This window comes from Oncorhynchus keta, chromosome 6 (assembly GCF_023373465.1).
Source record: "Oncorhynchus keta strain PuntledgeMale-10-30-2019 chromosome 6, Oket_V2, whole genome shotgun sequence".
Lineage (NCBI taxonomy): Eukaryota > Metazoa > Chordata > Actinopteri > Salmoniformes > Salmonidae > Oncorhynchus > Oncorhynchus keta.
Window position 1 is genome coordinate 22,265,915 of NC_068426.1, and position 12,800 is coordinate 22,278,714.

Below are 12,800 nucleotides of genomic sequence, written 5' to 3' on the forward strand. Positions count from 1 at the left end.
CCACTCTCCCATGAAGCCCAGATTGGTGAAGTGCTGTAGAGACTGTCCTTCTGACAAGTTCTGTCAGAGTGGTCATTAGGTTCTTGGTCACCTCTCTGACCAAGGTCCTTCTTGCCCGGTTGCCCAGTTTGGTCGGACGGCCAGCTCTAGGCAGTCTGGGTAGTTCTATATATTTTTTTCTAGTATTGGTGCAAACCAATACTAGATGGGTGTACATAATAAACTGGTCACCGAAATCAGCAGACAGTCCCTTGGACTTCATAGTATAGTTTTGGCTCTTACATGCACTGTCAACTGTGGGACCTTATACAGACAGGTGTGTTTCTTTCTAAATCATGTCCAAACAATTGAATTGGCCACAGGTGGACTCCAATAAAGTTGTAGGACAATCAAATGAAATTGGATGCACCTGAGGGCAATTTGGAGTGTCATAGTGAAGGGGGAATTCCTATGCAAATGAGATATTTCTGTATTTAATTTACAATACATTTGATAACGAAAATTTAAACAGCTTTTCACTTTGTCATTATGTGGTTTCGTGTGTAGATGGGTGGGGGAAAAATCTATTTCATCCATGTTGAATTCAGGCTGTCACACAACAAAATGTGGAAGGGGCTATGAATACTTTCTGAAGTCAGTCCATTTCTGAGATTATAATTTAATTTAAACCTACATTATTAAAATGCTTTTAGAACATGGAGAGCATACACTCAGAAAAAATGTTCCAAATTGGTTCTTCAGCTATCCCCATAGGATAACCCTTCTGTGATAAGGGTTCTACATGGAACCCCAAAGAGCCCTACCTGGAACCAAAACGGGTTCTTTAAAGGGTTCTCCTCTGGGAAAAGCCGAAGAACCCGTTTAGGTTCTAGATAGCACCTTTGTTCGATGAGTGTAGGTCACCCAAGTCTCATCCCATTGGACTCATTATACCTGAAATGAAACCAATAACATAACCATCTTTCTATGAATTAATTTCTATATCAAAACCTTATCTATGAAAGAGCATGGGAATATAATGATAATCACATAAAATAACCGTATTAAAGCCTTGGAGGGGGCTTATGGCGTAGTTGGCTTGGGGTGTAAAGGAATGTATTGGAGTACAGCTGGTATGATTTCTGAGATTACCTGGGAGGTGACGAATGCTATTAACATGGAGAACAGGCTGTTAATTACCCATCAGCCTCTGGGGCCTTTAATCAGCCCTCTCCCTGCTTGCCTACCCTTCTTGTCTCTACCCGGGTAAACAATAATTCAATCAGTCAGGAAGCTATCCGGGCAGCTCTGCTACACTATACACCAAACAGACAATTTATAGAGGAAATGATTTGATGGTTATGATCTATTGTGAGAAACAATTTCATTATCATCCATTGGAGGTATGTAAAGAACAGTGGTGGATAAATTGCACAGGCTTTTGAAAAGGAGAAGTACCCATTTTATGTGAATGTATTGCCTTATCTAGGGTGTCCACCCACTCTGCCCAGGGTGGGTGACAATGTGCTTTGGTGATGAAATGTCACTTCCTCACATTATAAAATATATTTTCCCAGGACAAATATGATTCTTCATGATCTGAATCATTCAGTGGTGTCTTTCTCTAGCAAATCGTTAACATTCTATCCAAAAACTCAGATTTCGTAACCTAATACATCCGATAATAAGCAGCAAGCTCTGTTGACAGAGAGGTGGCGCTTTCTGCCAGCGACGTCTGAGAATTTGACATGTTGTGGTGGTCGTCCACAAAGTTGTTTCCGCAGATCGCAGAAAAGCTAAATGAACATCACACAAGCTAAATTCAAATTTTTGTGAAGAATCAACAACAAGTGGGACACAATCATGAAGTGGAACAACATTTATTGGATATTTCAAACTTTTTTAACAAATCAAAAACTGAAAGATTGGGCGTGCAAAATGATTCAGCCCCTTTACTTTCAGTGCAGCAAACTCTCTCCAGAAGTTCAGTGAGGATCTCTGAATGATCCAATGTTGACCTAAATGACTAATGATGATAAATTCAATCCACCTGTGTGTAATCAAGTCTCCGTATCTGCATGAAACATGTAGGTATTACAGACTGGATCAGGGAGAGGTTGGAAATGTCAGTGAAGACACCCACCAGCTGGTCAGCGCATGCTGGCATGCTGGTAATCGGTCTGTCCCGCGGCCTTGTGAATGTTAACCTGTTTAAAGGTCTTACTCACATCGGTTACTGGAGAGTGAAATCACACTGTTGTCTGGAACTGCTGGTGCTCTCATGCATGGTTTAGTGTTGCCTGTCTCGAAGCAAGCATAGAATGCATTTAACTCGTCTGGTAAGCTCGACTCATTGGGTAGCTTGTGGCTGGGCTTCCCTTTGTAATGCATAATATATCTGGCAAGAGTCAGAGTAGTACAATTTTATATTAGACCTGTATTGATGCTTTTCCTGTTTGATGGCTCGTTGGAGGTCTTAGTGGGATTTTATCTAAGCGTCTGGATTAGTGTCCCGCTCCTTGAAAGTGGTGGCTCTAGCCTTTAGCTCAGTGCGGATGTTGTCTGTAATCCATGGCTTTTGATTGGGATATGCAGGTAGGTCACTGTGGGAACGACGTCTTTGATTCACTTATTAATATACAGTGAGGGAAAAAAGTATTTGATCCCCTGCTGATTTTGTACGTTTGCCCATTGACAAAGAAATGATCAATCTATAATTTTAATGGTTGGTTTATTTGAACAGTGAGAGACAGAATAACAACCACAAAAATCCAAAATGTTATAAATTGATTTGCATTTTATTGAGGGAAATTTGACCCCTCTGCAAAACATGACTTAGTACCCTTGTTGGCAATCACAGAGGTCAGACGTTTCTTGTAGTTGGCCACCAGGTTTGCACACATCTCAGGAGGGATTTTGTCCCACTCCTCTTTGCAGATCTCGAAGTCATTAAGGTTTCGAGGCTGACGTTTGGCAACTCGAACCTGCAGCTCCCTCCACGGATTTTCTATGGGATTAAGGACTGGCTAGGCCACTCCAGGACCTTAATGTGCTTCTTCTTGAGCCACTCCTTTGTTGCCTTGGCCGTGTGTTTTGGGTCATTGTCATGCTGGAATACCCATACACGACCCATTTTCAATGCCCTGGCTGAGGGAAGGAGGTTTTCATCCAAGATTTGACGGTACATGGCCCCGTCCATCGTCCCTTTGATGCGGTGAGGTTATTATGTTTCCACCTCCATGTTTGACGGTGGGGATGGTGTTCTTGGGGTCATAGGCAGCATTCCTTCTCCTCCAAACACGGCGAGTTGAGTTGATGCCAAAGAGCTACATTTTGTTCTCATCTGACCACAACACTTTCACCCAGTTGTCCTCTGAATCATTCAGATGTTCATTGGCAAACTTCAGACGGGCATGTATATGTGCTTTCTTGAGCTGGGGGACCTTGTATAACAGTATAACTTTAGACCGTCCCCTCGCCCATACCCGGGCACGAACCAGGGACCCTCTGCACACATCAACAACAGTCACCCACGAAGCATCGTTACCCATCGCTCCACAAAAGCCGCGGGGAACCAAGGGGAACCACTACTTCAAGGTCTCAGAGCAAGTGACGTCACCGCTAACTAAGCTCGCCATTTCACATCCGTTACACTTGCGGGCACTGCAGGATTTCAGTCCTTCACGGCGTAGTGTGTTACCAATTGTTTTCTTGGTGACTGTGATCCCAGCTGCTGTGAAATCATTGGCAAGATCCTCCCGTGTAGTTCTTGCATGGAGCCCCAGGCCAAGGGAGATTGAGAGTTCTTTTGTGTTTCTTCCATTTGAAAATAATCGCACCAACTGTTGTCACCTTCTCACCAAGCTGCTTGGCGATGGTCTTGTAGCCCATTCCAGCCTTGTGTAGGTTTACAATCTTGTCCCTGACATCCTTGGAGAGCTCTTTGGTCTTAGCCATGGTGGAGAGTTTGGAATCTGATTGATTGCTTCTGTGGACAGGTGTCTTTTATACAGGTAACAAACTGAGATTAGGAGCACTCCCTTTAAGAGTGTGCTCCTAATCTCAGCTCGTTACCTGTATAAAAGACACCTGGGAGCCAAAAATCTTTCTGATTGAGAGGGGGTCCAATACTTATTTCCCTCATTAAAATGAAAATACATTTATAACATTTTTGACATGCGTTTTTCTGGATTTTGTGGTTGTTATTCTGTCTCTCACAGTTCAAAAAAGCCTACCATTAAAAGTATAGACTGATCATTTCTTTGTCAGTGGGCAAACGTACAAAATCAGCAGGGGATCAAATACTTTTTCCCTCACTGTACATCTCTGGCCTCCATTGATTTCATCAGGTTAATCTTGGCCATGCTACAAGGGTAACAACTCTAACTGTTGAACGGATGATGATAGAGACATTAGGTTTGGACTACTAGTTTTCTTAGAGTAGTATCTACACTATTAGTTTTTTATTGGACAACCGACCTTATCCCAACTCTAAACCTAAACCTCAATGTTGTTGCCTATGGTTGCAGATTTGGAGCTGTCTGGGCATACCTATACTGAATGCTCGTCAAACTAGAAAGGCCAAATGAGCAATGAGCTGAATGTTTTTGGCATAGCCATCTGTCTGTGATGAGCAAGAGCTGATGAAGGGTCATCACGCTGATACATCGCTAACTGGAATCTTAAGTTGTTTAGAGCTGACCATAAACAAATTAAGTGACTTTTAGTTGAGGAGATCGATTTTATGTTTGGGTGTCCCTGCTTCTGGCCAGCTTTGACTTCTTGTCGTGCAGTGGGAAAGTTGCCTAAGTAAAACCTGTTCATCAACACTTCCACGACCCAACTAAATGCCAGTGTGTTGTGTCAACTGTCTCATCACGTTGAGTCTCAGGTCTAGAATAACATTTATTTTTCTGTACGTGCTTCACATTCCTTGGTGGGGGCTGACAGCGCTGTGCAAGGAGCACGCTTCCTGTTTACACTTCCCTGACAATTATATCGGAAAGCTTTTTGGCACTGGCCCACCCAGAATGAATGACGGTTGAGTGTTGAATGTGTATGTGTGCGTGTGTTTAGGGGTGTCGTCTGTCTGTACATTTTTAAACACCTCTAGTCATTGCATGCATTATATCCACTTGCAGTTTATAACTCTCATATAAATTGAAGAAACAGTCATAAATGATCCACACTTATCCGTGTGGGATCCTTGGGCACCTCCCAAAGATAACTGAATTAACTTCTCAGATATCTATGACACCGCCACCCCTCTTGTAATATCAAAGAGACCCAGGTAGACTACAGCAATGTCTGCTGTACCAAAGAAGAGATAGCAGAAAGAGGCTTATCTCTCTTATCTGAGAGAAAAAGACAGAGGGAAAGAGACAGAGAGAAAGGGACGGCGAGACAGAGAGAGAGAGAGAGAGACGGAGAGAGAGAGCTTTGTCAGGCGGATATGGCAGTGAACAAAATCTTTGCAGGATCAAACGTGCAGTCTGCCAGTGATCCTCCAGAAGGGGAGCAGGGAGAAGAGGGAGGGAGAAGCATCAGAGAGATGGGCCCGAGCCAGGAAGAGCTGGGGCTTTCATCAGCCAGCCATCCAGCACCTGGTGCCAGTCCAGCCCTCCACTGCTCAGCCTGAGAAAGGCCACATGAAGGCACCTCTGTCGAAATCACAGTCCCAGTCAGTCACACACAGACAGTAAGGGTGTGTGTGTGTGTGTGTGGCTGCTTTTATGTGAGGGCTCATTTAAGATTCCTGTTTCCCCTTGAAGTGCATGGTAAAGTCTGTCAGACTTAGGCATACAAGGTGCGGGACATCGGCATGCTTGTTATCGGATCAGAGACGCGCGGGTACTAAACTTTGCCACAAGAAAGCATTGCAGGCATTCCCTACCACATAAATAATTCATCAAGTTGGTTTTCAACATAAGTCTGGGTTGGTTTTCCACCACAGTCTGAGGGCCAGAACAGAGATTGGTTTTCAGTGAGAAGTGAACAGACCTGCTACAGTCAGACCATCCCAACAGGCTGAGGTGTATGGCTTAGACAGAGATGGGTTCAAGGGGACAGACAGAGATGGCTTCCCTGTTTATCATTCCACTCATATCAGCTGGCCACTGGCTCCGGCGTCTCGTTCAAAATAGGAAAGAAAAAGCTACCACTCTGGATTTAGCCTACTTTCCAACATGCCCACGGGGGGGGATCACAGGGACTAAGCCGCTTAATAACTGAGAGCTGAAATACTAACGGGCGGGAAGAGGAACAAGCTCCACAGAACGGGAGAAAAAGGAGGAAAAACGTGACATAATCTGCCACGGGGAATGAGATATTAGTTGTGTTAATACAGTTTACAGCTAAATTACTTTATGACTTGTATTTCCTGGAAATGAGTAGTGCTAGGGGGGGGGGGTGATAGTTCCATATTGCAAGTACCGATTTGCAAAAAAAATAAAATGGCGTTAACTAGCGTTAGTCGGCTGTACCTGTGCCAAAACTCAGGGATTTTTCATCCTATAGCTTGTTCTATATCTTTTTTTTGTAGTGAAACAACATGTTATCAGTATTTTTATTTCCATGTCTGATCAAAATTAATTTTCTAATACTTTCTCTTGTCTCTCCGCAGCAGACAAAAAACAAACAATATGTTTGGATCATCATATCACAATTGCAATACATATAGAATTGTGAGAATCGCAATACATATCGTATCGACACACAGTGGGGAGAACAAGTATTTGATACACTGCCGATTTACTGCCTACTTACAAAGCATGTAGAGGTCTGTAATTTTTATCATAGGTATACTTCAACTGTGAGAGACGGAATCTAAAACAAAAATCCAGAAAATCACATTGTATGATTTTTAAGTAATTCATTTGCATTTTATTGTATGACATAAGTATTTGATACATCAGAAAAGCAGAACTTAATATTTGGTACAGAAACCTTTGTTTGCAATTACAGAGATCATACGTTTCCTGTAGTTCTTGACCGGGTTTGCACACACTGCAGCAGGGATTTTGGCCCACTCCTCCATACAAACCTTCTCCAGATCCTTCAGGTTTCGGGGCTGTCGCTGGGCAATATGGACTTTCAGCTCCCTCCAAAGATTTTCTATTGGGTTCAGGTCTGGAGACTGGCTAAGCCACTCCAGGACCTTGAGATGCTTCTTACGGAGCCACTCCTTCGTTGCCCTGGCTGTGTGATTCGGGTCATTGTCATGCTGGAAGACCCAGCCACGACCCATCTTCAATGCTCTTACTGAGGGAAGGAGGTTGTTAGCCAAGATCTCGCGATACATGGCCCTATCCATCCTACCCTCAATACGATGCAGTCATTCCTGTCCCCTTTGCAGAAAAGCATCCCCAAAGAATGATGTTTCCACCTCCATGCTTCACGGTTGGGATGGTGTTCTTGGGGTTGTACTCATCCTTCTTCTTCCTCCAAACACGGCGAGTGGAGTTTAGACCAAAAAGCTCTATTTTTGTCTCATCTGACCATATGACCTTCACCCATTCCTCCTCTGGATCATCCAGATGGTCATTGGTAAACGTCAGACGGGCCTGGGCATGCGCTGGCCTGAGCAGGGGGACCTTGCGTGCGCTGCAGGATTTTAATCCATGGCGGCGTAGTGTGTTACTAATGGTTTTCCTTGAGACTGTGGTCCCAGCTCTCTTCAAGTCATTGACCAGGTCCTGCCGTGTAGTTCTGGGCTGATCCCTCACCTTCCTCATGATCATTGATTCCCCACGAGGTGAGATCTTGCATGGAGCCCCAGACCGAGGGTGATTGACCGTCATCTTGAACTTCTTCCATTTTCTAATAATTGCGCCAACAGTTGTTGCCTTCTCACCAAGCTGCTTGCCTATTGTTCTGTAGCCCATCCCAGCCTTGTGCAGGTCTACAATTCTATCCCTGATGTTCTTACACAGCCTTCTGGTCTTGGCCATTGTTGAAAGGTTGGAGTCTGTTTGATTGAGTGTGTGGACAGGTGTCTTTTATACAGGTAACAAGTTCAAACAGGTACAGTTAATACAGGTAATAAGTGGAGAACAGGAGGGATCCTTAAAGAAAAACTAACTGGTCTGTGAGAGCCGGAATTCTTACTGGTTGGTAGGTGATCAAATACTTATGTCATGCAATTTTTGTTTTAGATTCTTTAGTGGATGGTAGAGCCAGGTTACCAGTGTGGTATTGTTAGTGGATGGTCCAGCCAGGTCACCAGTGTGGTATTGTTAGTGGATAGCCCAGCCAGGTCACCAGTGTGGTATTGTTAGTGGATGGTCCAGCCAGGTCACCAGTGTGGTATTGTTAGTGGATGGTCCAGCCAGGTCACCAGTGTGGTATTGTTAGTGGATGGTCCAGCCAGGTCACCAGTGTGGTATTGTTAGTGGATGGTCCAGCCAGGTCACCAGTGTGGTATTGTTAGTGGATGGCCCAGCCAGGTCACCAGTGTGGTATTGTTAGTGGATGGTAGAGCCAGGTCACCAGTGTTGTATTGTTAGTGGATGGTACAGCCAGGTCACCAGTGTGGTATTGTTAGTGGATGGTCCAGCCAGGTCACCAGTGTGGTATTGTTAGTGGATGGCCCAGCCAGGTCACCAGTGTGGTATTGTTAGTGGATGGTCCAGCCAGGTCACCAGTGTGGTATTGTTAGTGGATGGTACAGCCGGGTCACCAGTGTGGTATTGTTAGTGGATGGTCCAGCCAGGTCACCAGTGTGGTATTGTTAGTGGATGGTCCAGCCAGGTCACCAGTGTGGTATTGTTAGTGGATGGTCCAGCCAGGTCACCAGTGTTGTATTGTTAGTGGATGGTCCAGCCAGGTCACCAGTGTTGTATTGTTAGTGGATGGTCCAGCCAGGTCACCAGTGTTGTATTGTTAGTGGATGGTACAGCCAGGTCACCAGTGTGGTATTGTTAGTGGATGGTAGAGCCAGGTCACCAGTGTTGTATTGTTAGTGGATGGTACAGCCAGGTCACCAGTGTTGTATTGTTAGTGGATGGTCCAGCCAGGTCACCAGTGTGGTATTGTTAGTGGATAGCCCAGCCAGGTCACCAGTGTTGTATTGTTAGTGGATGGTACAGCCAGGTCACCAGTGTTGTATTGTTAGTGGATGGTACAGCCAGGTCACCAGTGTTGTATTGTTAGTGGATGGTAGAGCCAGGTCACCAGTGTTGTATTGTTAGTGGATGGCCCAGCCAGGTCACCAGTGTTGTATTGTTAGTGGATGGTACAGCCAGGTCACCAGTGTTGTATTGTTAGTGGATGGTACAGCCAGGTCACCAGTGTTGTATTGTTAGTGGATGGTAGAGCCAGGTCACCAGTGTTGTATTGTTAGTGGATGGTAGAGCCAGGTCACCAGTGTTGTATTGTTAGTGGATGGTACAGCCAGGTCACCAGTGTTGTATTGTTAGTGGATGGTACAGCCAGGTCACCAGTGTGGTATTGTTAGTGGATGGCCCAGCCAGGTCACCAGTGTTGTATTGTTAGTGGATGGTACAGCCAGGTCACCAGTGTGGTATTGTTAGTGGATGGTACAGCCAGGTCACCAGTGTGGTATTGTTAGTGGATGGTCCAGCCAGGTCACCAGTGTGGTATTGTTAGTGGATGGTACAGCCAGGTCACCAGTGTTGTATTGTTAGTGGATGGTATTGTTAGTGCCAGGTCACCAGTGTGGTATTGTTAGTGGATGGTACAGCCAGGTCACCAGTGTTGTATTGTTAGTAGATGGTCCAGCCAGGTCACCAGTGTTGTATTGTTAGTGGATGGTAGAGCCAGGTCACCAGTGTTGTATTGTTAGTGGATGGTACAGCCAGGTCACCAGTGTTAGTATTGTTCACCAGTGGATGGTAGAGCCAGGTCACCAGTGTGGTATTGTTAGTGGATGGTAGAGCCAGGTCACCAGTGTTGTATTGTTAGTGGATGGTCCAGCCAGGTCACCAGTGTGGTATTGTTAGTGGATGGTCCAGCCAGGTCACCAGTGTTGTATTGTTAGTGGATGGTCCAGCCAGGTCACCAGTGTGGTATTGTTAGTGGATGGTACAGCCAGGTCACCAGTGTGGTATTGTTAGTGGATGGTCCAGCCAGGTCACCAGTGTTGTATTGTTAGTGGATGGTAGAGCCAGGTCACCAGTGTTGTATTGTTAGTAGATGGTACAGCCGGGTCACCAGTGTGGTATTGTTAGTAGATGGTACAGCCAGGTCACCAGTGTTGTATTGTTAGTAGATGGTACAGCCAGGTCACCAGTGTGGTATTGTTAGTGGATGGTCCAGCCAGGTCACCAGTGTTGTATTGTTAGTGGATAGCCCAGCCAGGTCACCAGTGTTGTATTGTTAGTGGATGGTAGAGCCAGGTCACCAGTGTTGTATTGTTAGTGGATGGTCCAGTGTTGTATTGTTAGTGGATGGTACAGCTAGGTCCAGGTCACCAGTGTTGTATTGTTAGTGGATGGTACAGCCAGGTCACCAGTGTTGTATTGTTAGTGGATGGTACAGCCAGGTCACCAGTGTGGTATTGTTAGTGGATGGTCCAGCCAGGTCACCAGTGTTGTATTGTTAGTAGATGGTACAGCCAGGTCACCAGTGTGGTATTGTTAGTGGATGGTACAGCCAGGTCACCAGTGTTGTATTGTTAGTAGATGGTACAGCCGGGTCACCAGTGTGGTATTGTTAGTGGATGGTCCAGCCAGGTCACCAGTGTTGTATTGTTAGTAGATGGTACAGCCAGGTCACCAGTGTTGTATTGTTAGTGGATGGTAGAGCCAGGTCACCAGTGTTGTATTGTTAGTAGATGGTACAGCCAGGTCACCAGTGTTGTATTGTTAGTGGATGGTCCAGCCAGGTCACCAGTGTGGTATTGTTAGTGGATGGTACAGCCAGGTCACCAGTGTGGTATTGTTAGTGGATGGTACAGCCAGGTCACCAGTGTTGTATTGTTAGTGGATGGTACAGCCAGGTCACCAGTGTTGTATTGTTAGTGGATGGTAGAGCCAGGTCACCAGTGTGGTATTGTTAGTGGATGGTACAGCCAGGTCACCAGTGTTGTATTGTTAGTGGATGGTACAGCCAGGTCACCAGTGTTGTATTGTTAGTGGATGGTAGAGCCAGGTCACCAGTGTTGTATTGTTAGTGGATGGTACAGCCAGGTCACCAGTGTTGTATTGTTAGTGGATGGTAGAGCCAGGTCACCAGTGTTGTATTGTTAGTGGATGGTAGAGCCAGGTCACCAGTGTTGTATTGTTAGTGGATGGTACAGCCGGGTCATCAATGTGAACGGGTGGGTGGTGGTTGGAGTGTGAAGCATGCCACCTGGCTTTCATCACTCTGCCCAAGCATCATCTTCCATCTATCCCTCCATCCCACCCTTCACATATGGCAACTCTCCTACTCATGCAAGCCAGGCCGACGGTATTTATTTGTGTGTGTGTGCGTGCGTGCGTGCGTGCGTGCGTGCGTGCGTGCGTGCGTGTGTGTGTGTGTGTGTGTGTGTGTGTGTGTGGCAGAGATCAGAGTTCTACTCGAAACACAGAGCATAGGAGAAGCAGGGATAGATCGAGGGGCCTCAGGATACAGCTTATTTAGACTCAATGTTAACACAATTCATGCAAAACATGAGTTTGTAAAGTCATTCAGCTTGTCCGGAAGGACAATGATTAATTATATAATCAGTCATCATCATCATGATCAGTGTCCTTGAGTTATGTTTACGACATGTGTTACATGTGAACAGATTTGATCATTCCCATAATGCATACAGCAGTTACCAGTAATCACATATGGGGATTTCCTCATTCAGCAGTCCATTTCCAAAACCACTAAACCATGTCAGACTTCCATGTCCTCCAATATTACATTGTAGAGGGTGTGTGTCAGACAGAGAGAATTGATAGGAGAGAGAAAGAGAGGAGGATTTCACCCAAAAGTTTACCCAAGGGCAGTCTCCTGGTTCCAAGTGAACTCTCCTCTCCCTAAATGTAATTTAGGGCTCCACCCAGTGACATCATCTTGTCCCAGGCCAGAATACCAGTCACCAGTCATCGTAGAAGCAAATGTCTCTGGCTCAACATGTTGTAAGACTATACGAGGCAGATTTAGGTCCACGCTGTGTGCCAATAAGAGTAATGCACTGTAACCTTCGTCCCCAAGCCCAGCTTTATTGTTACTGTAAGAGCAGGTATAGAAATGAGGAAGTTGCAGATCCCAGTGAAAACACTGCACTCTGGGGTGAAGTCTAACCACAAAAGACCAGGTACAGTCCCGTCTGGGAAAGTAATGACAGGAGGTACACTGAGAACAGCAGTAGCCACAGTCGAGTCTGAAACCTGAGTTGCAGAAATATCAAAGTTCACTTCAATTTTTTGTTCCATAAAATACACCAGTAAAAGGGAGTTGCCAAAGTTGGAGGTGAGCTGTTTTGATCAGTTGATCTGAAGAAGTGTTGCTCTATTCCGTGCCAGGAGTCCTAGCCTACACAGATATCTGGAGGCTATAGCTCTACGTCCCTGTTCACAAGCTGCTAGGCCTGTCCCGGACCTTAACCGCTTGTCAGACGCAGGATAAAGTCATCATTTGGACGACAGTGAGAGAGTGGGGATTGAGAATGTAACACTATGTTACTGTATTTGGACGTGGATTAGGTGCACTCCGTTATAATACAGAGAGGCTGCTGTAGAGCTGAATGGAATATTTGATCAGTTTTGACACACGGTAGCTGGACAATTGCTGTATTTATATCTGCCTGTCACAACTGGAGAGCAATCAGACCACAGTCTGTTGTCTATCTGTAGCTAAGAGAGGATATGAATAGTGTTACAGTATGA

General features: G+C 45.4%; 1 protein-coding gene and 1 long non-coding RNA gene across 17 annotated transcripts in view; one reads left to right on the forward strand and one right to left on the reverse strand.

The window, feature by feature from the left end:
* Positions 1-12,800, reverse strand: part of LOC118384852 (guanine nucleotide exchange factor VAV2-like) — a 250,935-nt gene that overhangs the window by 195,037 nt on the left and 43,098 nt on the right. The window lies entirely within an intron of this gene.
* On the forward strand, positions 8,277-11,319 carry LOC127930753 (uncharacterized). Its single transcript, XR_008139334.1, has 3 exons — positions 8,277-8,461; positions 9,260-9,335; positions 11,127-11,319. It is a non-coding gene; the product is annotated as an uncharacterized LOC127930753 (long non-coding RNA).